The sequence below is a fragment of the Calypte anna genome, chromosome 7 (genome assembly GCF_003957555.1).
Source record: "Calypte anna isolate BGI_N300 chromosome 7, bCalAnn1_v1.p, whole genome shotgun sequence".
Taxonomy (NCBI): domain Eukaryota; kingdom Metazoa; phylum Chordata; class Aves; order Apodiformes; family Trochilidae; genus Calypte; species Calypte anna.
In genome coordinates, this window is record NC_044253.1 from 26,332,502 (window position 1) to 26,359,167 (window position 26,666).

At 46.0% G+C, this 26,666-nt stretch overlaps 1 protein-coding gene and 1 pseudogene across 1 annotated transcript in view; one reads left to right on the forward strand and one right to left on the reverse strand.

Moving 5' to 3' along the window:
• Nucleotides 1–8,000, forward strand: part of LOC103529569 — a 49,142-nt pseudogene extending 41,142 nt beyond the window's left edge.
• Nucleotides 1–26,666, reverse strand: part of TWIST2 (twist family bHLH transcription factor 2) — a 37,783-nt gene that overhangs the window by 5,321 nt on the left and 5,796 nt on the right. The gene's annotated exons all lie outside the window — the stretch shown is intronic.

Sequence of the window (26,666 nt, forward strand, 5' to 3'; positions counted from 1 at the left end):
GCAGCTGCCCTTAATATTTTTCAAAATAAATAAATGCGGCGAGTTGGGTTGTGCTGCATGATGTCAGAGCCCCGCTACGCCGGCCCACGGCACCAGCGCTGCGTGCATCCTGCCCTGTGGGCACGGGGATGGGGCCGTGGAAAACAAGAGGGAACAATGCAAAACGTGACTTGGGGATGCACGTGTTGGGCCCCGTGTTCGAGCTGAGAAAAGGTCAGCACGGGCGGGCGGGAATTGCCGAAATGCCAAAGCCAGCAGCTCCAGAAATCGGCTGTTGTTTTTGAGAGTAGGAAATGCCAAAGCGGAGAGCAGGGCGAAGCTCAGCATCTTGAATCTCATAGCCAGAAATTCTGAATTTAGATTATTTCTGGCTATAAGAGCCCTGTCTAGCCTGGCTACCAGGACAGTGCAGTGGCTGTGATATATATAGCAAGTGACCCAGGCTCCTGAGAGCATTCTGTGCTCCTCTCTCCCCACCCTGTGACCCATCTCAATCCCAGATTCACCACCCAGGGGTATCGTCACTAAGATCTAGGTGGCAGCTTGATGGAGGTCTGAGACACTCAGGAAGACCTTGCTGAGGGCACAGAAATCCCTTCACCTGCCGGGGGTGGACATTGTCATGGGCAGTGAGCAGAAGGTGCCAAACCCTCCCAATTCAGTCCTTACACAGTGAACTGGGAACCATTGCTCCCAGCTACCTCAGGAACAGCCACTTTAGAAAAAAGCATATGCTGAGTAACCATCGTAATACCCACATCCAGGTTCATATGCTTGGCCTTTTAGCATCTCATTGCTGTTTTTTATTTGCACATAAGTTTCTGAAACCTTGAGATGACAAGGATGACAAGGTCAAGATGCTGCTTGAGCTGAAAACTTTCCATGCCCAACTGTGATTCCATCTTTCTTGATATTGGTTTTGTTTCTCCAGAGCCTAGGCAAGGAAAAAAAAAAAAACAAACAAAAAAAACAAAACCAAAAAAGTGCAGCTATTTTGGAGCACGGGGAGAAGTGAAAACACCCCTTCTCCAAAATGCTGAAGGGTTTGCTATGGCTGTGTGTTGGAGGCCATCCACCTGGACCTGAAGGAAATAGTGTGCTTTGCCCTAGTTCTGTGCCTCTCCAAATCAATTTCCAGCTATGAAATGTTTCTGTGAGCCATATGAAGCAGACCTAAGGCAGGAAGCACGGGGAGTTATTTTGGCTTGGATTTTATTGTACTGCCATTAAACTTGCAGAGATATGCTGGCATGGAGGCAAGGCGGTGGCTGCCAGGAGCCAGCTGGAAGTGGGACTCACAATCAGCATGTTGGGATGTACACAGACAAACCAGGTATTTGCTACATGGATGAGGTGAGTAATAGAATCATAGACTAATTTGGGTTGGGATCACCCAGTTCCAACCTCCCTTTCCAATGGGCAGACACCCCCTAATAGACCATGTTGCTCCAACATGGCTTTCAACACTTCCAGGGACGGGGCAGCCACAGCTTCCATGGGCAACCTGGGCCAATGTCTTACCAGCCTCAGAGTGAAGAATTTCTTCCTAATATCTCACCTAAATCTCCCTTATATCAGCTTGAAACCATTCCCCCTCATCTCATAATACCATGTCCTTGTACAAAGTCCCTCCTCAGCTTTCCTGTAGCCCCCTCAGGTACTGGAAGGTGCTCTAAGGTCTCTGTAGAACCTTCTCTTCTCCAGGCTCAACAACCCCAACCCTCTCAGCTGGTCTCCAGAGCAGCCCTCTGAGCATCTCCATGGCCTGCTCTGAGTTTGCTCCAACAGCTCGATGTCATTCCTGTGCTGGGCACAGGAAGAGAGAGTGGAGTAGATGGGGGGAGTCCTCTCTCTCCCTGCCTTGACCTGCTGGTTACAGTTTTGATGCAGCACAGGACATGGTTGGTTTCCTGGGCTGCAAGTGCACATGGCCCACTCATGTTGAGCATCACCCAACACCTTGTGTTGTGAAACGTGTTCCCAGCAGAGTGCCTGCCCAAATTCAGCAAACCACCATGGGTCCCAAATCCCTGGGAGGTGGGATGCCTCTTCCCTCCCTCCTGGCTTGAAGAGGCACCTGGTATCCTGAAGCAAGCTGAAGTTGAGGTGCATCCTTGCCTCTCTCTTGAAGCAAGGGTTCTTTTACCCAAGAACCCTCTGACCCCCCCACATGAAGGATCATCTTCACCCTCTGCTGTCCTGCCTCCTTCACCTCCAAAACAAGAGCAATTGCTCCCCAGCTGGAGCAGCCCCCCTTGTTTCTCAAGTTTCCAGAGAAAATTTTGCTCTATCAATCAAACCTGGATGTCAGGACGTGATGTCAGAGTAGCACCAGAGGAATTTCCAGAGGCTTCTCAGATCTAAAATTCCCATGCTGAAATTTCTACATACGACTTCACTAAAAAATGCTAAAACCCAAATCAAAACAAATGGAAAATTTGGGCTGAACTTGTCAAATCTTTAGGGATGATTCTGGAAGCAGGGGTCTCTCTTCTGGATAAGGGTGGGAAAACTGTACCTGCATAGACTGTTGTCATATTTATGCCTGGTTTAACATTTGCTCAAATATTTTTATAGCAAAGTCAAAGGAAGAAGGATCTGCTGTTATGCATAGAGCTACACTTGCTGCAAGTACCGGCTGGATCTGACCAAAGGGATATGCTCAGCTTATGGAGTTGTCAGCTGTCCCCAGAGCCAAAAAGGTCAGTAGCTTATATTTGAAATTAAAAGAAGTTTTTGTCATTTGGCTGGCTTAAAAATGTAACTTTTTAGGAAAATCATCATATGGCTTAGCATCATCAAGTAAAGCCTTCCTGCATTGGTAAAGCCAACCCCTGAGAAGCCTGGAAAGCCCTATTTCAGAAAGTCATTTCCCATGGTTTCAGGGTGAGGAAATTGCCCTGTTTGTGTTCTTGAGTACGTCCACCCTGCTGCCCACACACCTGCCCAGAAAATCAGCCTGAAATTGCTGGGGCAATGGTCTTTCATTCCCAGGTGTGATGTGAGGGGAGGGTGGAACTCTTGAACACCACCAGAGGTGAGGTGTGAAGGAGAAACTGAGGCATAAAGGCGAAATAGACACAAAGGAATGGCACCTTAAAATAGCAGAACCCCCTTTATTTTTTTAGGGCATTTCCCACCACAAAGGGCTGAAAATATGGGGATGGGTAATAAATTCCTAAGCTCATGCTTGCTTTCTGTCCTCCAGAGAGTGCTGATCTTTGTGGCCATGGCACAGACCTCTGGGACTGGGAAAGGAGAGAGCCCAAATATGTGGCCATCTCTCAAGCAACAGAAAAGGCAGCAGGGTTGGTCTGTGAGGCTTCAGAGGGGAGGAAGCAGCAGAGAAAGGAATTCAGATAATTGTGTACATGCAGCAGGGAGAGAGGGGCCAAAATCAGATCTAATGCAGCGGGTAAGGACAGACTGAAACCAGATACCCTGGCTTGTGTTTTTCTGCTGTTGCTGGTATGAACCCTTATCAACCATCTGCTCTTGAAGTCTCCCAGATGAAGGAAAGCCACAATTATGTGCATCTTACAGCTGGGAAACCATTTAAAAACATATCCCTCTCAGTTGTTTGTTCCTAAGATGCAGTGCCTCCCCTTGCTATCACCAGATGTAGCACTCATAATCTAAAGGAAAGCCTCTAATCTAATTTACCCCAGGATTTTCAGACCTTGGAGGATTTCTTTGCCTGTGGCTGGGCTAAGGGAAACCATCTTTCCCATTTCCAGTAGCTCCCCAGTTTGTCATCAACAGCGTAATGGGCTGTTTGATAGGGCTGTAGCACAAGAAAATGGAGATTTAAGATTTTCTCCTTCTTCCAAGACTGTTTCTATCTCCCCAGCTCGTCTTGCTCTCGCCCACAATTGAGAAAGGTCAATGTCTTGCTCACACCTTACTCTCCAGGAGAAATATCCTGCAGTGATGAAATATCCTAAAGAGACAACATCAAAAAGCAAAACCAATGGGAGAGGCTATGCCTGGTCCCTCCTGGCCAGAGGAACAGGACAGAGCATACCTGAGAGCCAGGGCACGGGAACAGCTCCCAGAAATGGTCCCTCACTCACAGCAGAAATAAGGCTGGGTCATTTGGGTGTCCTCTCAAGAATAATCAGCCACAGCAGAAAGAAGGGGATTGATTTTTTTTTTTTTTTTTTAATAAGTTTAATGTCAGCAAGCAGCCAATATTGATCGAAATGACAGAATAATCCTGCTTTAATTTTTTTTTCTCCCCTCACTCTGCTTCAGAAAGGCTCCTTGGTACCCATGACCACCCATCTAAACAGACATTATCCATGAAGTGAGTGGGAGGGAGCTCTGTCCTGGAAGAGCTGTCAGACCTGTAAGTTGCTCACATCTAGATTAACAATGCTGCAATGTAATGTGTTTGTCACTGTTCATTTTTTATTTCCTTTAAGCCAGATTGTTAGATTTTGGGTTAGGTTTTGGGTTTTCTGGTGGGTTTTTTGTGGTTGTCTGTTTGGTTTTTTGTTTTTTGTTGTTGTTGGTTTTTTGGTGGTTTTTTTTTTTTTTGCTTGCTTGTTTGTTTGTTTTTGTTGGTTTTTTGTTTGTTTTTCTTCTAATTAAAATTTTTTTAAATGTAGAAAATCGACATTTTAGAAGTTCATGAGATGTCGTTTGTTTGCATGGATCTTTGTTTGCAGGTGGCACTTTGTTTGCTAGAATGGCCTCCATTTAAAACTGCTTAACCTATAATCTATGGGTTTTTATCAAGTAACATATTAACCAGTAGTTAGGTGACTGTGCTTGACTGCCACAAACTTTGCTATTTTGCAGCAAAGCTTCTTGCACCCAGTTTTTATTTAAAGGAGGGAAATGAGTTTTTCCATTCTTCCAGCTTCAGGAAGGCTAAACTACCTGGAGAAAAAGAGAGAGAAGAGACTGCAACCCTAATGAACAAGTTTAAGCTGCTCTGATCTCAATTTCTCCTTACTCCTGATAACTGAGCTGTTGGGCTTTCCTTCAGGCTTCGGTTCCTTTCCACTTGAGAAGAGAGATGCTCATCAAAGAGAGACGCTGAAGGTCTGGCACAGCCCCATCCTGGACCTGCCAGATGCCTGCAAGCTCAGAGATCTGGTAAGGAAGCCCTGTCTCAGTGCAGTTTGATATAACCCCCCCTTTACCCACCAATGCCAGAAAACCAAGGTGGCCTTGGTCAGATGCAGAACCTTGTGGGCTTAACCACTTCCCATGGAAAAAGTTGCCCTTTGGGGCCCCAAAACACATAGGAAAAAACCTCTCTTTGGCATTTTGGCTTGTGGCTGACTGATCTGGGCCAGATAAAATCAGCCTCCTGGGCCTGGCCTCACTGCAGGGAGAAGTGAGAGCTCTGTGAAGCAGCATTTCCCTGCTGGGATGCTCATGGTTTCTGTGTTACGTCGTCCCTCTCTGCAGCAAGCCCTGGGCAGTAAGAAATGTCTGCTCCAAGGTGCTGTGTCTCTCCCTTGCCAGAAAAATAAATAAATAAAATTAAAAAAAACAAAACCAAAACAAAACAAAAAAAAGCCTTAGACAGGAAAGAGCCCCCCCCCCCCCCCCAGAGGAACATTTTCCCCAGCCCTGCACTCCTCCACAGCCCAAGCGTTGGCCTCCGTGGGGCGGTGGGTTTGGTCACAGATGGAGGAGGAGGTGGGTTTGTGGAAGCCCCTGGTTAAAATCTTGGCAACACATCACTGAAAGTGCAGCTAGGAACTGACTAAAGGAGGAAGCTGCTAATGAGCAGTTGGAGCAGGAAAAAACAGAGCTGCTTCTGTGTCTGGAAGGGCCATCTTAGCTCTGTCCCCAGCTCTGCCCAGCTGCCTCACGGGTGGCTCAGAGGAACAGGCATGGGTGGCACTACCACCACCTCTTTACCCACCAAAGGTCAAGTGGCCAGGGAAAGCCAAGGACTGTGGGCAAAGAAGGAGAGGAGGGAGAAGGCCACCTTCAGCCCTCCTGAAGCAGCAGAGAATGCCCAATGCTGTTTCTTTGGGCTCATTTTCTTTCCTCAGGGGCAGTCACTCACAAGGATGGCTTTCCACAAGACATAAAAGCAAGCAAGGTGCAACAAAGCAGCAAGGAAGCAAAAAAAGGCAGGGAATGAGATGTCCTTCTTGGACAGCTCAAGGAAAATATGTGGAGCTAGGGAGGAGAGGTATCAGAGATGCACCTGGGTACTTAAGCTATGATTCTGAAGCTGATTTAGGTTAGATATGAGGAAGAAAGTCTTTACTGTGAGGGTGGTGAGACTGGCTTAGATTGCTTAGAAAAGCTGAGGCTGCCCCATCCCTGGAAGTGAGGAAGGCCAGGTTGGATGGAGCTTGGAGCAACTTCCATGGCAGGAGAAGTTGGAACTAGATGATCTTTAAGCTCCCTTCCAACCCAAACCAGTCTTGGATTTTATGTTTCTGATGGGGGTTGGGCTAAGGATGAGGGCAGTCATTTCGTGTCTTCCTCATGACCCCCATCCTCTGGCTTCTGGATTTCTCAGGTCGATGTGAGCTCCATCTGCCAAGACCCCAAGCAGTTCTGGGTGGGTTTTGTTCTCCACACCTGCAATTCACACCCCTGGAATTGACCATTTGGGCCAGTCCTACCAGTGCCAAGGTGATGGGAAGATCTTACTTAGAAATCAGGCAAGGAGGGCAAAGCTGTAATGGATGTGCCATGCAATTCTACTGCTACACTCACAGCAAAAGCACTGTGTGAATCTTACCCTGCATCAGCACAGATTGGAAGCTAAGGCTGAATTTATTTTGAGAGACAGCTGCATGATCTATTGGTACAGGTTAAAGGCTTGTGCCCTCAGCTGGGCTAGATGACTGACTGTGTACGTGCACTAAACTGTTTGGAAAGTAAAATATATTGGTGTTTAGGATAAACTGGTTCTTGCAGGCTGACTGAGACTACATGGGAGGAAGATATCAGTAGGTCCTCTTGGAAATATGTGAATATTGTGTCTTTGGGCAACTGGTGTCACATGCAGTGTGCTGTGACAGTGCTGGCGGTCAGTGTGAGATGTCCTTCTCTACAGGGATAAACATATCTGAGATATAAAACGAGCTATAAAACCAACCTGGTGCCTTCACCCTATTTTTTAATAGAAAGAGCACTGGATACAGGGAAACCTTTTCTCCTCCTTGCTGCATTCCTGCCAAGATAATAAAAAATCTAGGAAAGCCACCTTCTCTAAAAATAAACATATACATCTGCAGCTTTCTTCTTTTTCCAAGGGAACCCTTACAGTCTGGCTTGCTCAGCCAGCAGTTTCTCTGCTCTCCTTATTACTCCTGTGTGCAGCAAACATTCAGCTGCATTCTGCAAACCTCATGAGTGGCAGCATCCCCATTGGGAAAGAGAAGCATCATAGTCCATTTCTGGGACTGGGCACTGTCAGATCTTATTCCATGGATGAGACTTTTCTTTCCCATTTCCCTACACTACCTATCCCTACCCCGTTCAGATTAGGCACTCTGAGATGAATTCTTGCCTTGTCCATACATAGCTGAGGATGAGGAGGAACAACCCCAGTTTTTTCTTTTTTTTCTCAGTGCAGCAAAGACTGTAGTAACATTGTCTCCTAAGAGTAAATCAGCAAGTGGATGATAGGAGCCATCCATTGTGGCTGACTCAGCTACATGGATTAATGCCAGCAGAATTAATAACAACAACAAAACCCTTCTTTGAAAGTATTGATGGTTTAAACACACAACGAAAAAAAAAAACGTGGGGCCACCCACTGAAAAGCAGAGACAGTTTGCACAAAATCAATGGCATTTTGTGGGCTTCTGTGAACAATTGGCTGGCCAGGTATGACTGCCTTACAAAGTCAGGGTGCTTTTTCATGTTCCCTGCAGCCCCTGACGAACAGCAGCTGCAACACCTGCCGGCCAGATGTGCACAGCTGTATGTGTCCTGCTGCTGATCGATCTTCAGATTACATCATGCTCCAGATGCCTGACTTCAGAAACACTTGGAAGGCAGAGCTGGGGTGAGCCAACAGCCAGCTTAGGCATCACACTTTCTTCCTGGTGATGATGCCATGCCTCCTCGGCACGCAATGGGAGCCCTTTTTTCACCACATGAAGCAACCTCAAACCAAAGAGAGGGGAAACCAGCCAGCCATGTGGGGAGAGATGTTGGCATCCTACAGCCAGGAATAACACTTCTGCCTGAATAATGTGCTGGGATGATGGGCTACCTGCCACCCACTCTGTGTTTCTACTACCTGAGACCCAAAAAGCCATCAACACCTGCCTTGAAATGGGTATGTTCTGGTGTTTCTCTGCACTATGACACATGGCACAGTTTCACCATCCCTCTACAGCCACACCTGTGTGTGTGTATGCAAAGGAACTGCTGTGAAAGTAAAGTAATTTTAATTTTTGGTGGATTCCTTCCCTTTTAGAAATAAGGCACTTATGCCTGTAACACTGGGAAACAAAACTACCAGGAGAGAGACACGGAAGTGACTGCTGAAAAAAAGGACTCTGGTTCCTTTTGTGCTTGTAGGGGGAGGAAACTTTTCCGTTTGCTGCATGAAGCTGTGTTTGCTCTTCAAAACTAGTCCAGAAATACTGGGGCAGATTCCCTGTAGCCTAGAGGATTTAATCCTCAGTTTCTATCCTTGTAGATCTTTACAGAGGATGACGAGAAGCCTTAAATGTGAGGAAGCAGGATCCCCCTTGCTCATTGTCACCATGGCCAGGTTTTGGCAGAACTGGGACTTGCATCCTAGGTGACATTCCTGCAGAGGAAAGGATGCTAATTCAGCATCTACTCCCCTAGCAGAAGGTTGAGTTTGAAGAACCCTGCCCTGGTCCCGCAGGTTGGTGACTGCAATCACTCAGCCCCACCCGAGCAGCATTTCCCAGGGCAACAGGTGCAGGTTTTTGATAAACCACCCAGGCTCTGAGCGAGTGCCACCTGTGTCTTACTAAGTCTCCCAGGACTTTTGGAGGGGATTGTACCTGGCCAGGTCTCCATCTGGGATTAATCAACACAGCTTCATTGAAGTCAAGGGGCCAAATTCTCACTTGGAATAAACCAGTTTAACTCCACTGGAGTCAATAAAAGTACTCTGATCTTTTTTATTGCAAGAATAGTTCAACCCTTTAAAATATGCGAGGTTACAGGGTGTTGCCCTCGTGCACAGGGTGTGATGTTTTTATACACCAAACAATTCTGCTGGGGTAAGGAGCACTCAGTATCAAGTAAGGCACCAGGGTGTGTACCAGCTCCATGCTTCAGAGAAAGCCACTGGCAGATATGCAGAGCTGGAGTGAGGACAGCTGGGGACAGGAGTCCTGCAGCACACCTTTTGGGCACTCTACAAGGGACTGATGCTGACACTCTGCCTCTGCAAGTGGTGTACATGCTGAGAGGCCACAGCTTGCTTTGCATTTCTTAGAAGGGTTTGGATTGGAAGGGGAATGAAAGATCATTCAGTTCAAACCCTCTGCCACGAGCAAAACCCAGAGCAAAGAATTTCTTCCTAATATCCAATCTAAATCTCCCCTCTTTCACTGGGAAACCATCCCCTTCACCCCATCACTCCACACCCTTGTGAAAAGTGCATTTGCAGCCTTCCTGTAGCCCCTTCAGGTACTGGAAAGCTGCTCTAAGCTCTCCCCAGCACCTCAATTTGTCTGCTAGTGCCTGGAGGTTCTTTCTCTCTGTCTTTGATGGCCTGATACCTACATTAACACAGATTCGAGCTTGGCAAGAGACATCCTGGGCCCTTTCTTCAAGGTTTTGGTGCAAGCCAATATATAATATATATATAATATATATATATATAATTCTTTTCATAAGTTTTACATCTCTCAACTTCCATGCAGCTGGTATTGCCCATGCTTAAAACTAGCCCTTTAAATTCCTCTGAGTCCTTCAGCCCTAAGGCTGAAGTTCTCCAACCCTAAAGTTTCTCCCTAATTGAATAAGCTCCTTCCTCCTCTGCCTTGGTGTTTATAAGCAGCCCAGCCACACCCTTTCCTCTTCTTATCTCCTTGCCAGCCTCTTCTCAAGATTGACCCTTTGTTTCCAGGTGTTGCTCCATCACAGTGTTTCATCAGGGGAACTTCACAGAACAAGTGGCAGGAGGTAAGGTTACTTCTTGTGCTTCTAGAAGGGCTTTTGGTGTCTGGAGTGTTTTGTATCTGAATCCTTTCATGTGTTTCACCCTCTACTTTGCTCCTGTGAGACCCTCCCTGTAGTAGTGTATTCAGTTCTTGTCTTCCCAAAATAAGAAGTACATGGGATTGTTGGAGTGACTCCAGAGGGCTGGAGCACCTCTGCTATGGAGACAGTCTGTGACAGTCAGGGTTGTTCAGCCTGGAGAAGAGAAGGCTCCAAGGAGACCTTAGAGCACCTTCCAGTGTTTGAAGGGGCTACAGGAAAGCTGGGGAGGGACATTGTACAGGGGCATGGAGTGGTAGGATGAGAGAGAATGTTTTGAAGCTGAAAGAGTGGAGCCTGAGATGAGATACCTGGAAGAAATTCTTTGCTGTGAGGGTGGTGAGACACTCGCCCAGGTTGCTCAGAGAAGCTGTGGCTGCCCCATCCCTGGAAGTGTTGAAGGTCAGGTTGGATGGGGCTTGGAGCAACCTGGTATGGTATAGTGGGAGGTGTCCCTGCCCATGGAAAGGAATTTGGACTGATAATATTTAATGTCCCTTCCCATTGAAACCATCCTGTGACTCTATAAATACACTGTGCTTCAGTACAGGCTTATTTGCCTTGCTTCAGCCATCTTGGATGGCTTAGATCCCACAATGCTTGAAGATTTGTCTTGGTTTTTTGTCCACCTCAGGCTGTGGTGGGCAGAGGGGCAGGTTTTCTGGAGAGGAGGGCAATAATGAAGCAACTATAGGGGAAATATGTGGCAGCAGAACTCCCTGGGGACTGATTACGGTGGAAAGACTTTGGTTTTGAGGTTTCTGATGTTGCCATCTTACTGTGGGAGCATGATCTGAGGAGACAGCAGTAACCCGCTGGTCCCTGTCTGGGCACTGAGAAAACCATGAATCACTCATTTTTCCAAGACTCATAAGGATAGAATCATTGCTTGTAATTCTGCCCGAGGTTGGCCAACTGCTTTACAGGCTTTCCTGAAAAAGACGTGCATGGTGCTGGGTAAGCACGTACTGGGAAGCAGGACAGGGAGACATCTTACTCACTATCTCTTCAGGAACATTTTTGCAGCCTGGCTGGTGAGCTGCCCAAACCCCCCTACACTCCTACAAGCTAACATTACAATTTCTTCTGCAATAAGGAAGTATTGATTTTAAAAAACCTTTGACGTGAACCAGTGAGCTGGGAGTGGACACTAAATTTGGTGTATTCTGCTTGCTGGCTACCACTTTCTTGTGCTGCTGTTTTCTTTACGTTTTCTAAAAATAAGCCATCCTGCAGGCACTTCAGAGCTCACGGCAGTTTTCATTGCAGTTCAGGAGTTTATGGTTTCATGAGAGGCAAAACATGGAGCTGATTGCTCCCTTGCTGCTGTTTTTCAAAGGAGAACAAACAGTCTCACTCCAGTAAGTTCAAACTCCTGGAGGGAAAACCAGGCAAAGATGAAATCTCTCTGCTAAAGGAGCAAAAAAGTCAGCGTGTCCTCAGCTTGTCTCTGTTTGGTGAAGTATTTAATCACGTGCTTGATGTCTAAATGCTTAGCACACGCACTCAGGATGTGCAATGTTCTTTGCTGGATCAGAACAGGATACCAAATGACTACCAGGAATGTGAATTGTGTGCACAGAAGCCTAGAAAAAGCACTGGAAAATGGGTTTAAATGGTGTTTTCCAGCCTGTCATTCTGTAAAAGACAGACATACGTTCTCTCAAGTGCAGTTGAGTGATGCAGTCAGGGCATTTTGGATTTAGATGATTAAATGAATGGGTTAAATCCACATCTTCAACCAGATTACTGTGTGGATGACTCAGCTCAAGGCCAGCTGGCTGGTCTTGTTTAGGTTTGCCAGCTGCAAGCTGGACTTGTTTGAACCTTTGAGACTGAACTCTGCTGGGTTCCCACTGAGCTAATAACCTGTGTGGCTGCCATACCAATGCAATCTCCTTTCTGAGGGGAAGAAGAGGAGCAATCTGCATCTGTCAGAAACAAAAGCTTTGTGCTTTGACTTTGGCAGTGTTCTTACTCTCCAAATTATGTGAGCTTGTCCTAAGATGTGCAGGCTTAAGCTGGGCTTGTGCATCTGTAGCTCAGGGACTTGCACTGAAGTTGCTGCTGGCAGGCTTCTCATCTGACTGCTCAGGTTTGAGACTGGTGCTGAGCAGCTTTTTGTCTCCATACAACTGAGTTTTGCAAGCAGCTCAGGTTTACAGGGCAGCAAAATGTTCCCTGAAGTTTCTTATTCCTCACGTATGCCCATGAACTGTGATGGAGGCTGCATGTTACACCTAGAAGTTGAAGTGGAAGCTTTAAAAGCTCATTAAGAAATTAAATTGATTACAGGTAGGCTGTGGGGAAGTATTGATCCGTTTCTGTCTAGAGAAGTGAGTGTGCATATTTTCCATGCAGATCATCTCTGACAGCATGCTTGGACTTCAAAGATACTCTGGGTCTGGAGGAGCAGAGGAGACTTCATCTAAGATCTTTTCTCTCCTCTGTGCTTTTTAATAGCTAAAGTTGCTTTTGCTTTCTTTTGAAACTGCTGGTTTCCACTCTTACTTAGGCAAAGATGTGTCTTCACATACCTCTATGCACCCTTCTACACACATAAGCACCTGTAATACAATGGTTGCTTGTATCAGTCAATATGGATAGGCATGAATATACCTATATGTAATACTGGAAAGTTAGTGTGCATCTATTAGGGAGTAGGGCTGTAGGGCTACCACTGGCAACCAAAGAAATTGGTTGTCCAGAGAAGCTGTGGCTCCTCCATCCTTGGAAGTGTTCAAGGGGAGGCTGGATGGGGCTTGAAGCAACCTGGTCTGGTGCCAGGTGTACCTGCCCATGGCAGGGAGGTGGAAATAGATGAGCTTTAAGCTCTCTCCCAGTCCAAACCATTCTATGAAATTCTGGTTTTAGACATCACACCTTGTGGGGAGAGCCTCCTCTTCCACCTGATCCCCACTTAAATGTGATTAACTGTATTTCTTACTCCAGCCTCATGTGGAAGGTGAATAGGTTTCTAAGGATTGATAGTCCCTCAACTTAGTATCTGCTGGTTTTAGGGACCCTTTTAAACCAACATCAATAACTGTGTGAATGAAATTAAGTTTTAGGACGTGGGATCAGGGATACTGTCTGGTGCTTGGGGTACATATTTTTTTCCTTGAAAATAGAAGAGTTAAAAAATGGAAAGGAGCTCAGAAGTTTCCTCTATACAGATAAGAGTGCTGCAGACAGGAAGGATGAAGACCCTTCCGAAGAGCAGCAGGTCTGGCTGGGCTCTGGGCTCTGCCACACATATGAGGCTGCAGCCCACTTCAACTGCAGCTGGAAACCTTGCAAAAACTCACTCCTGTCCCCACGGGACTGGCAGGAAGTCTGTGGAAATCAGCACTCCCCAGATGACAATAACTCATGGGCTTTTGCCATGCCCACCAGCTGGGGAGGTGTCCTCAGACTGGGGGAGGGCCACACTGGTGTCCTGGAAGTGTACAGATGCACCCTACAGGAAACTTAACCTGCTGTCCCACACCATTTGGCTGAAGAAAATGATCTCTGCCCTTTCTGTACTTATTTATATTTTCAGTTGACTGCATAATCTGGCCCTCTAGAAAGCCTCTTCAGGAGGTCACACAGCTGAAATAATAGCTAGTGAATTTTTAAAAATTATTTGGGAGTTGTTAGATGTTTTCTTCTTCCTTTCCCTCCCTCTCCTCAGTCCCTCTTTGGCAAACACTCCTGGGTTATTCCACTGGATTGCTTTCCATTGCAGGGCAGGACATGCTGCAAAAGTGACCTGATGTGTATGAAGGAAGGATCTGCACTTATTTCCAAGTGTTTATATGCTGCCCCCAAACTAGGTGGGGCTGGGACCAGACAGCTGAAATCTATGCTACATCACAGCAGCTCCAGAGACAAGGGAGAACTGTTGGCATTGTCTTTCTTTCTAGAAATCTCCTTGTTCTCTCTCCATCATCTCATGTGGTTGTTTCATTTCTGGTTATGGGATGGATTTTAAATCCAGGGAATGAGGCTCTTAGATTTCTCCAGTATCAAACCATCCAGACTATTTCTATCTATGCCCTTTTCTATTCTTTCAGTGGAGCAGTGCATGGTTACACAAGCTACCCTCTGACTGCCAAAATTGTGCTCTGTATATGTTCTGGGTGAATCTGCCCCCCTGTTCCAAGTCTACCCATGTGGAGGGGCTGTGGATGAGATGCTCAGCTTTTGGAGACCATGGGATCACCTCTGAGACCCAGCCAAGTTATCCTGGTAGCTGATGGTTGCTCCTAGGCACAAGAGAGCCAAGAGAATGTCTGTGAGTTGCTTTTCCAGGAAAGAGATTTGTGGTCTTGTCCAGGGACCAGAAATGTCTATGGAGGTGGCGTGGGCCACTTCAGTAGCAGGGCACATACAGGCTGCTCCCAACCAGCTTGTCTCTTTTCCTGTTGTATGCTTCAAATCTGAAAATGTTGCTTTATCCCTGCTTATGTTGGTCTTGTGTGTTATGGACTGAAGTCTTTTTTCCAAGAGATTCAAGGAGAAATTAACTGATCCTCAAACACGAGCACAGGCTTTTTTTATTCTCAAAAGGATCAAGGCAATTTAGTGCCCTTCAAGAAAACTGACAGCTCTGAAGGGGCCCTAAGTCTTTTTGGCCTCAAATCTGAGCACCAGTCTGTACATCAGATCCTCTCACTTCTGTAATGAGAGATCAGAGGGTAGTCTTGACTATATGAAGGTGAACTTCAGGGTGATGCTTGCATCTTTCCTCCTTCCCTGTGTTTTGTACCATTGGAAAAAGCCTAGGCATGAAAAGGGTCTTGGTGACTCCTGGGAATCTTCCTGCCTCCAGCCTGCCTCTTTCTTGACTCTGATGCTCATGGCAAGCCTGGCTGCCCCCCTTCATCCCAGTCATCATGCCTGCAACTTCTGTGTGATGAAATGCTCTTCTGTCCCCTCAGCAAAGCAGAGATCCCCCCAGGGAACAGGCTCCTCACACTAGCCTGATGCCTGCTCAGTCTCAGCTTCTCTTGGTGATAAATCCCAACCCAAGCTGTTCGTTCTGCCTGTCTCCAAGGCCCTTTGCCTCCTCTGCTGTTGGTCCCCTGGGCTGTTCCTCCTCCTTCTCTCTCTATTCCCTCTGCTCCCTCTGGGCTTTGCTTCATCAGCTGCTTTTGCCAAGATGAGAGCACAGGAGATGATCCTAGCCCTTGGTTCAGATTCCACCAGCTTTGTGTGGTGCTTTCTCCCAGTTTTGGGCTCCCTGCTGTCTGTCAGGCTCAACTTGATACCAGCAATTAATGTGGAGATGTATGTGAGCATGTGTGTTCCTGGCAGTTCTCTGTAGCCTCCCTGACTGCATTTCTTAAGTCTCCTCCTCACACAAAGCTTCAGTAGCAATATGAGATTCTCCTCCCGGGGAATCAATGTGGGTTTGTCCTGCCACAGAAGAAGCTGATGCTTAAATCCCCTCTGTTTTCCCAGGGGCTCCCCTTCCACCATCAGGCATCATCTGTTACAGTCACACTGTAAATAAAAGAAGGGGACATCTTCCTCAGGGTCCCATCCTGGAGCACAGAGGAGGATCCTTCAGCATCATGTCTATCTGTAGCAAGCAAATGCTGGTGTGTTAGGATCTACAGAAAAGGGGGCCAAAAGCATATTTGAAAATGTTGATAATTTGGGAATGCTGCTGTCTCAATAGCACTTGTAATGCAAGGATCTTTGTTTTCCACTTTCCTTTCTGCACCAGAAATTTCATGTTGCTGTGACTAGCTTCAGCCCTACTTTATTTTTTCCTTAAAGCTCCATGTAACTTTAAAAATGTCATTGACATGTCATATTCTACTTAATCAACTACTATAGTATTTTAATAGGTATTTAGTATTTTAATAGTATTGAGGTTTAGTCTTCAGACTTAGGTGGAAAAGCTTGAACACATGATCTTTGAAGAGTTCAAAACTACCAAAAAACCTTGGTTTCTGAAATCCTGTCTCAATTCGCATCCAATTTGGAGGTCTGGGAGCTGTCTGAGACCCACATACCTCAGAGCTGCAGGAACCCAAGAAGGCTTCCCCAGCAGTGTGGTGGGAGGTGCTCCAGGTATCAGCATGGTTTCTGCCAAAGAAATTCAGTCTTGCATTCAACAGCCAAGATCCCTGTTGTACAAAAGGTGGCAGGATGGAAGGTTGCATCCCTAATCTAGGAAGCCAGGGGACAAAGCTACCCCAAAAAGTGTTTAGGTCTGAATTGTTACCCGACAGCATCATGCAGGCAGTCCTTTGATCCATGTTTTGTGTCTCTGTGCTGCCCATTATGGTGTCTTTTTTTTTTTTTTTTACATGCATCCCCATTTCCCCACAATCTCTGATGGTTTGTAAACCACAGCACTGATGATAGAAAGCATGCCAAAATATTTAAGGAAATCCTGATTTATGCTGGAAATGCTTACTCACAGGTTTTCTTTTTAATCACTGCAAATGCTGGGACTCTCAAGCCCCCCTGGCTCCCCTGGTCATTTTGCATGGCTTTTTAGTGATTCTGCCTTAACTGGAGACCTTGGGATGGCTCTGGCCCAAGTGAACTCCAAGATCTTTGTGCAGTATTCTCCTGGTGGTACCCTGAGATCAGCAGATGCTGGCCTTTCTCTCAACTCCCACTCAGTGCCTCAAATCCCAGGGAATGCTCTCCTTCCGCTGCTACACCCTGTGCTTTGAAGGCAAAAAATGATTCAACAAGATCTTAAGGGGGAAGGGGAGGGGGGGTTTGTATGGTTCAGCTGCCTTCAAAAATTCACAAGTGTTTCCAAAGCTGAGATACAGACACCTTCACGCACAGCCTGCTTCTTGCCTTTGGTCCAGCCCTCTAGGGAACTTCCTCTGCCCAAGTAAAAATTCACAAATACTCTGCCTACACAGGCAGATTTTTTGGCCTTCAGTCAAGTTACAACTCTCCTGTAGATGTTCCTGTCTACCCATATGCAGTGCCAGCTTGCTATTATGCACAGAGCTCTTCCCAGATTAGGCAGCTGAGACATGTTTTGTCTTCAGCATGTTTTTTTAAATTTTATTATTTACCTGAAAGCATATAAATATGCAAAAATATCATGTGTGTTGGAAAATAAATCCTGCAGTCAACATACGCTGCAGATGAAAGCATTGCACCCTGTAAACTGCTTATTCTGCAAACTCTGTTCCTCCTCCTTTTTTATAATGCTCAAGGAATATTTCTGCTTTGGTATCAGTATAAGACAAATCTCTAAAGACACAAATGAAAGCATTGACTAGTGTAAGATTTTAAAACTTGATACCCAAAAAGTGCCAACCAAACTGCTTGTGGGTAAATAAATTGGGATGGTAATGGGATATGCTGAGTCTGTGCAGTTCCAAGGAGAGCCTGGATGCAAACTGCTCTTAGGCACCAAGTGGGTGCTGGTGTCTGCTAAACCAGGGGTCTCACTATTGGCTTCAGCTGTAGCAAGGTTTGAACTGTAATTTCCTTTTTTTTTTTTTTTTTTCTTATTTTGCAGTCTCCCTCCACTTGTTTGGAAAGTTGTTGTGGGTGTTATGCTGCTTGGAGCAGCTCCCAGAGAGCAGCACAGACTGAGCTCTGTGCTCCCTTCCTTATCTCCTGCCTCTTTGCCTTTCATCATCTGCTTCTTTTTCTTACTCCTCTTTAGGTCAGTTGCTTCAGGTCACTATTTTTTCTTGCTCCTAACCCCATGGCAGAATTTTCCAGATTTGTTGCTTTGCTGACCCTGGAGAGGTTTGTTGGGTTTTTTTGTTCCCATTCATTTGTTTTGCTGGACAGAATACAAAAGGTTAAACAGTTAGGAGAACTTTATTCTGTATTTACTGCCGAGGTAGGTTTCTAAATCAACAGTAGGTCATGGATTGGAGTGACTCAGAGAGCTGCTTAACCTTTTTCCTTCTGTTTTTGTCTCTCTCCAAATCTGAAGTGCTCATCTGCAATTTAGATTGCTGAAATAAGAAACTGTGAAATGCAAATAAATTGCTGTAGAACAGCTGCCCAGCCTGGCCCAGTGCAGAGCTGGTTTCTATTTGCCAGCAACTAGATCCCTCTGGGATGCAAACAGTACCTACAAACACAGGGTACTGAATGAACATGCAACCAGCAAGGAGGATGGGTTAACTGGGAGGCATGGGGCTGGGCAGAGAAAAACCCATCTGGCTGTGTGCAATTCCCTTCTCTACATGCACTGTGTGAAGGAAGGTCCAAGGGTGGGGAGGTTTATGAGGTGAGCAGGCAACAGACACTCAAAGAAAAAGTCTTAGGTTGCTTTTCAAAGAGGAAATGAGACATCATCCATCAACCATGATTGTATCATAGAATCACAGAATCATTGTTGTTGGAAAAGACTTTTCAGATCACGGAGTCCAGAGCTGCCAAGGACACCATTAAACCATGTCCCTCAGCACCACTTCTCTACAGCTTTTCAATCCCTCCAGGGATGGTGACTTCACCACTGCCCTGGGCAGCCTGTGCCAGGGCCCAACAAACCTTTTGTAGAAGTTTCTCATATCCAATCTAAACCTCTCCGGCACAACCTGAGGCCATTTTCCCTCATCCTACTGCTTGTTCCTTGGGAGAACAGACTCACACACAACCCTGGGCTCCAACTTCCTTTCAAATGGTTGTAGAGAGGAGAAGGTCCCCCTCAGCCTCCTTTTCTCCAGGCTAAGCACCCTCAGTTCCCACAGCCACTTCTCATAAGATTTGTGCTCCAGACCCTTTCCCAGAAACATTGCCCTTCTCTGGACACACTCCAGCCCCTCAGTGTCCTTCTTGCTGTGAGGGGCCCAAAACTGACCCCGAGGTGCTGAGATGTGGCCTCATCAGTGCCAGTACAGGTCTGGAGCAGGAACAGGTTCAGCCTGGCCCCTTGATTCAGGGCACAGTGGCAATGAATGTCCCCAGGATGGGCCACGGATGCAAAGAGAGCAAAGCATCCATGGCATTAGCCGTGAGGCCCTGATAGAAACTGCCCCAGTGAAAGATCTCGGCTACATGGCCAGAGCAGAGCCAGTCCCAACAACCCCTGGGTGTGTAAAACTAGAACTGGATTATCTTTAAGGTCCCTTCAAACCCAAACCATTCTAGGATTCTCTTCTGATATATTTATGGAACAGGCATATTTTGTTTTTTACCCAATATCTTGATTAAGGTTTTGAAACCTATCCTGTGCTGTTTTCAGGTGTCTCGGCTTAAAATGCTGACATTATTACAAGTTGTGATGTCAAAAAAATTCTCCCTTATTCAGGATGCAACCTGCTTCTGGCTGACAGCCTGTGAGATTTTCCACAGTGGTGTGCAGGGTAACTTCATCCCCCACACTGCAGAGCAGCATCTCGTGGCTGTAAGATCAGGAACTCCCTCCAAGGAGGTCTTCAGAGAAGGTTTTCTTGTGTATAGACCACAAATTACCTCGTTTTTGAAGCCTGCCAATGCTATGAGGTTTCCTCTAATGAGAGGACTGTGCTGCACGATCTGCTTGGAGTGATCTTTTCAGTATTTGGATGTTTATTGAAGTGGCTGTTGATAAAGGAATGAAGTAAACCTGGACTTGTTTTGTTTGGCACTTATACAGAAAGTCTCTTAAGATGAGGGCAGTACAGCTTTAATCATATTGCTTTCTCTGGTGTGTTTTTTCTATGTATGAAATATTGCTTTTCTTTTTTTTTTTTTTTTTTTTTAAAAAAAGCAGTTTTTATATATAGAAAGAGTATGTTGACAACTGCTTGAGCATCAACTGAGGAAGGCTTATTTCCAAGTATCTGAGGTACAGCACTTTCAGTGTGTTTTGTCTGTGCCTTCTGTACAGATCTGCCAAAAGCTTTTGATCAGAATCTGCCTTGCTGTGTCAGTGAACAGGGCCATGAGCATCCCCTTTGCCAAGGCAAAACCTTTCATGGCTGGCAAAGCAGCAGGCAGCAAGGTGGGGAAATTTGGTGTTCTGAGGTTGAATTAAACAACCTGATGATCCTGATGATAACTGCTGTGGGATGTGCTTGGTGCAAAATTTGGGTCTTCCCTGCTTTGTACAAGGGGGGCAGCTCCTGCCTGCTCCCGATGTGCTGCAGGCTCCCTATTTGATGTACCTGAGATGTGCCCCTTGAACGCAACCTCAGACCCACTTCACTCTTTAATATATCCTGCCCTCTAGTGCCAGCAGATGCTGAGTCAGCAGAAACCCAGCAGTGAGCTCTGCAGTGTTTCTTTGGCTTTCCAGCTTTTTCATCAAACACGTATTTCTGAGCCAGGGAAAATGCTAATTATGGGGCTGCTAGGATAGGGAGAGCTCCTAAATATATCTGTGCATCAAGGGGATGTCTGGGCAAAAGTCTGGGGAGTGGGAATCTCAGTGTGGCTTTGGAGTAAGCACAGCTCTTTGGAAGTATCTTTTGGAGATGTTTTCAAGGAAAATGAGTTTTATAATGGAAAGAGGAACACGTGCAGCAGGACATGTGAAAGAAAGCTTTGAACCTCAGAAGGCTGTTTCCTTGATGAGCTTAAAATGAAATCTCAAAGCCTGGAATGTAATGACAGCCTTGGCTGTCATGCAGGGTGCAGAGAGAGCAGGAATGACACCCAGAAATAGATCTCTCTGAAAGAAAAAAAGAATTTTCTGTTTAAATGAAGTCTGAGACCTTCTAGTTTCATTACCTGATTTCCTGGGAGAGGAGCAGGGGTTTCCCTAGTTGTTGCCTGGGACTCACAGAACTGTTCCAGAGGGTACCTTCTGCCAGCCAGGCACAACCCATTAGTGCTCCTCAAAGCTCCCCTGTGCTCATCACATCTCCCTCTCTCCTCCTGATGTTTCCCTTCTGCTATTTTTAAGACCCCACCAGGCAAAAGCTTTAAGATTTACAATGCAAGGGCAGAGGGGTGGCTGGGTCGGTCTCAGTTGCAGAGCTGTGCGTGCCTCCAGCTGGGTGGGATCGGACCCATGGGGGTTTTTGCACAATTTCCTGGGTTATTTCAAGCTGTTGGGAGGGGCAGGAGTCCTTTTTGTGTGCGAGCAGGGCTACAAAAAAAACCAAAACAGTTTTGTATGAACTGCTCTCCTCCTCTGTCCCCTCAGATTGGATCAGAAATGCTGGAGTTTGGGGAAAGAGGGAGGAAAAAACCCAACACGAAACAGAAACCCCGAGCGAGAGGTCACCCATAGTTTTCCTCTGATGCACGGTGGAGTACGAGGGCTGGCGTAGCTGTTAGGGTGGGTTTGTTTCTTTAAGGTGTCTCCCAGAGGGAGGATCAGCCAAATGCAATGTGGCAGCAGCTATGGTAACTCCTCTTGGCTTTCAGCACAGCCCTTGCTGATCGTACAACTTGCTAGTGAAGAAGGTACAGCTGTCCAGGCCTTGGCAGGGTTCCCCACCCGCTGCTTGCTGCCAAATGCTGTTTTTCCTTTTTTCAATTTTTTTTTACTTGATTTATTCTCTTCCTAAGAAAATGAAAATGGGAGGAACAGCCTCATCTGTCTCTCAGCCTCATTGGAAACTTCCTAGACCTGGTGGGTGAAGCCTGATGGCACTCCATCCCCAAATGGTGCTGGGATGTTTGCAGTCAAGGAGGTGGGGAGCCCAAATTCAGGAGGGCTCAAATCCTGCTGTGAGATGCTGAGGCTGGGGGAGCAGGGTTAAAGGCTGGGGTCCCAGCAGTGCCTGCAAAGGGCTGAGCACTTGGGCTGGGGCTGTGCTCAGGGATGTTTTCCTTTCCCTGTTGTGGGCATCCCCATGCTACATGAGCACATGCAAGAGGTGAACCAGCTGGAGCTGACAGCCTCACCCGGGGGTAAAATCCCTGCTGCATAGTGTACCATTCAGCCAATGACTTTTCCGAGCTGCTTCTCTGGTCCTACTATGATTACAGAGCTGGAGATACCTTGCCAGCTGTGTTTGCACCTACAGAGCACAGTGGAGCAACTCTAAAAAGACATCCATCCCAGCAACCAAATCCCTGGCAAAATTTTAAGCATCAAGTCCTGACCTGGGCTCCTTGCAAGAGTTCCAGTATGTTTCCCTTCCCTCCTGTCCCTCTCTGCACCCACCATGGCGTTTTCAGCCCTTTTCTCCCAAAGCATATTTGGGCTCTGCTGGCTTTTTCCTCTGGAAAAGGAGCATGCCCAGCTCGAGGGGGTGATTGCCACCACTGCCATCCCCAGGAGTGTGCCCTGTGTGTGCTGCCAGCACTGCTGCAGGAAGAAGCACTGTGTGTCCACTATAGCTTTATCTTCACTAGGGCTCCTGTCACCCCCAAGGGACAAATCATCTAATGCTAAATGCATGGGAAAGCACACTTTGCAAGGAGAAGGTGCAGCCTGGGGGACTTCTTTAGATGCAACATTAAGGTGGGCTTCTACTGGGGGTGCCTGGTGTAGGGCACTGCATGGACAAGCAGGTATTTTCATGCAATGGGGAAGCTTGAATTGCTTGTATTGCTCTCCTGGTGTTCTCCAAGTGTCTGTGTCAGGCTAGGTCAGCTGGTGCGGCACATCAGAAATAACTGAAAAGCCCTAATTTTGAAATATTTTGGCCACATGCAATTTTAAGGATGTGCCTGCTATAAAGAGGAGCTGCAAGGCAGACTGGGCAGTGGCATGGGGGAGCAATTCAAAGGGGAAGCCTATAGATTTCCTATTGAGAGAGAGGTTTTGTACTTTAAAGTAATGAAATGCTAGAGCTGTGTGAGAACTTTTACAATAGTATTTAAATGAAAGATTAAGAAGAAATGGCACTAGGGGAACAGAAATACGTTGCTATGGATTTGCACAGCTGGAGAAATGATGGCATTAGGAAATCATGCCAAATGTGCTATAAACAGGAGTTTTATTTTCCATAGGGGCAAGGATGAGTGGCCAGACCCAATAAACATACTTGGGATTCATATGTATACCTGCTTTATATGCGTGCTTCATATGCAGGCGTTATGAGGTGCACATGAAAATCTTTCTAATTACAGCAGAAAATGGGCCAGTGATGACATATGAGAACAATGAACTGGTATAAAAAAGGGAAATGCATTTGAAGACTGTTGATTTTAAAGCCAGGCATTTTTTTCTTATTCTGACATAATTCACAACTAAAATAGTTGCAGTTTTCAAAGCTCTGTCCACTTCCCTGAGACTCCTCAACCACTTCGAAATATTTACCTTTTGCCACCCACCATGAGTGAAAATACTGCCTGCTTCACAAAGTAACAGAGCTCAAGAGTAAAATTTTCAGATTAACTTAGTCCTACTGAAAAGCAGCATATTTTGTGCTCCCAGTTCACAGCTGGAAATGCCACCCCATAGCCCCAGCCCTCTGGGTGCATGGCACTGGCCCAGAAGCACCTGTAAATTTTCTGGGGGGTGACAGAGTCTTTTTGTGGTGCTGTCAATCACCAATTTCCCTGGCATGAACACTTAAGGCAGTAGTGAGTTACTCCTTCATGCATTAAGTTATTGTAATAAATATTGATTGTTAGGTTGAGTGGGTTTAAAATTTCTAAGGGGATCGTTGGAAAGGGATACTCTGATCTCTTCCCTTCCTCCTAAGGTACAAACTTGGATTTGAACAATTCAAAACCTGATGCTCTGCAGCTAAATCTAAGTGCAAATTTGTCACTTCTCTATGGGAAGTGTTGAGAAAGAAGACACTCCAGCTCCCTTCTGACAATTAACATTTCAGACCCATGCCATATAAGAGATTCTTTTCTGCTGGTTATTGGAGTGATATATTAAACAGCCCTTCTATGGCAAAGGATGAAAAGCTTCTTGCAAAATACCTGGTTGTTTGGTGCTTAGAACCCCTCACAGCTGGAAAAGAGTTTGGAATGTGGAGTTTGCAGGGCTGTGCCTGAAGCATGGCACTCACAATTAGAGGTAGCAAAGGGCATTGCCAATATTTGAAATTTTCTGAGCTCATCAGGCAAAATAATAAATTTCCTTAACAGATGCAGAATAGCTGTCTTATCTAACGTGTAAAAATAAGCTCTTAATATTTTTCATGCCTAGATGTATTTTTTTAAGGTGGTGTAATTTTGTATGTCCTCCTTTTAGTATGTAGTTTTTAAGCACAAGAATCTTACTGGGAAGTTTCCCCGGTGTTTTTCCCTTGGTATTTCTAGATGCCCTGCCATAGCAAAACCCACTCTGTCTCCACATGGATACTCTTGCATGGGCTCAGTTCATGCCACCCACCCAGTGCTGTAACACCTTGAGGTTAAAACACCATAACCTGCCTGAAGTGCCCCAGCCCAATGAACCAAGAAAGATTTCCTTGTGTATTTCAGGGGGAAGAAATACTTAAAAATTACAATTAGGTGTAGTCGTGGCATGAAGATTGTGCTGGGCATCCCAGTGAGAAACAAGCAAAACCGACGAGGAATTGCAACACTCTTAAAAGCCTTTTTTCCCATCTGAACTCCTCTGGTTTAAAGTCCTATTGCACCTTAGATGATTTTCTCCTGGGAACCCTGCTGTGCTTTTAGGGATGGTGGCACATCCAATAATGTCCTCCTGGGGAGGAAGAACCTGTGCTTGGGGTGTGCAGCATCCAGAGATGCTGGGGCTCCTTCTGGGCCATGAAACAGGAATTTGAATGTCCAAGTAAGAGATGGGGCTGCTTAACTGTTTAAATACAGTTCTGTTGCTGCTCCTCTGCATTTTCCCTGATTTTCTATAGCTCTGTGTTAATGCCATAGACGGATTAAAGTCCATTTTTGTTCTTAATTAAAGATAAAGCATCCTGTTACCAATAGCAAATTTTATGCTGGGGAAGCATGTTTGCCTTTTTTTTCCTGAGTCTATCCTTATTTTTTGCTGTTTTTTTCTTCTTTGCTTCACCCCGTGGCCAGGAATTTCTTCTAACGAGCCATAATACACAGTGAGATTTCACCACGTTGCACATGAAACCTGCCCTAAGTGTTGGTCTTAAATGTGTGTGTTTGTGGCTGTGTGAGATCCCTCTGGCAGATTTATTTTATTAAGGAGCCTGGTGCTGGGGACATCGGATACACACACGCTGGGGAATCCCCCAGCCATGCAAAATGTTGCTTTCTGCATACAAGCCTCTTCCTGGCTTCATCTGAATTTTCTGAACTGAAAAACCTGATTTTTGTTATTTTTTTTAACAAGACTTTCAGTACAACTGTGATCTCCCCACATCTCTTAGCTGAGGAATAAAGTTTATTTACATTTAAGCGCAAACATATTATTTTTAAAGGAGGCCCGGAGAGCTTAAACCAAAGGCTTAATTCCATAAATTACTGCATGATGATTTTTGAATTAATCTGAAACCTAATTTATACATTTTAAAGCATGCATTTGGCAGGTCTAAATCTCTTAAGGAAATGGTAAAGCTGTTTCTTGGGGGTGGCAGATAACAAGGCAAAAGTATCTTATTAGGAATTCAATTAGAGCTAGTACAGGCTTATTGGACATCTTCCAGTAAATATATATCAAGCTGAACCAGTAGACATTTATCTCTTTTTTAATTATTATTTTTTCCCTTCTCCTCTTTTTCTGTTTTCCGAGCTGCACTTAAAAGATGGAGAAGAGAGTCTGGGGGGAAAAGGGTCCACAGCTCAGTTCCAGCTTACTGTGCAGTTCCAGGCACCGCGGTTACTTTCATTTTTGATGTCTGAACCCTTTTGCAGGCTGCACAAGACTGGTGCTGCCTAACTCCTACCCCTTCCCATAAATGCAGAAACAAATAAAAAACAAAACAGCAAACTAAATCTTGCAAAGGCTCCAAAAGGAAGCCCTGTGAGAGGTCTGGGGGTGCCAGGTTGCCCCATCCAAGGGCAGGATGGAAGTGGGTGCCCTGACAAACACCCACTGGCTACTGCTTTGGGGAAGCATTCATACTGCCTGGCCTAGGTTCAGCGGATCAAAATAGTGTTTTTCCCCCATAAAAAAGTCTGAGTCCCCATGCTCAACCCCAGAGAAATTAGGGGTCTAATGGCCTCCTCAAAACCCTCTGTTAGCAATAGGGCTGAACAGTTATTGTGGCTTATTTCCCATTTGTATGGTGCCAGGAGTCTCCCTGTCCTGTGTGAAGCCTCCTTCAGCAAAGGTGATCATGTCTCCAGGTTCCTGATGCTGCTTCCCGTGATGAGACAGTTCATTTTCAGGGGAGAAAGATTGCTTTTTAATTCTTTTTTTCGCTGTGCAAGGGAAAACCTTCCTTGTGGCTAAAAGCCTTTGACTATAAGGGTGACAGATAATGGAAAAAATTCAAAGGGAGTTCCTCTAATGCAGGAGGAGAAGGACACCCTGAAGAGCTACCGGAGCCCCAGTCAGACTTGCACTCCTGTCCCCACACATGCAGAGAAAATACAAGTGCCAGCAGTGCCAGGGAGAATGATCAGAGCCTAACAGAGCCCAGCTGAGGGAGAAAAACCTCTTTGCTGCTTAACTGGTTCCCCTTGCAATGAGCAAGCCAAGAGTGCTGCAGGAGCTGGCGTGGGTGGCTGTGCCCCATCAATGGGCTGGGTGGCCCAGCTGCTGCCAGGCA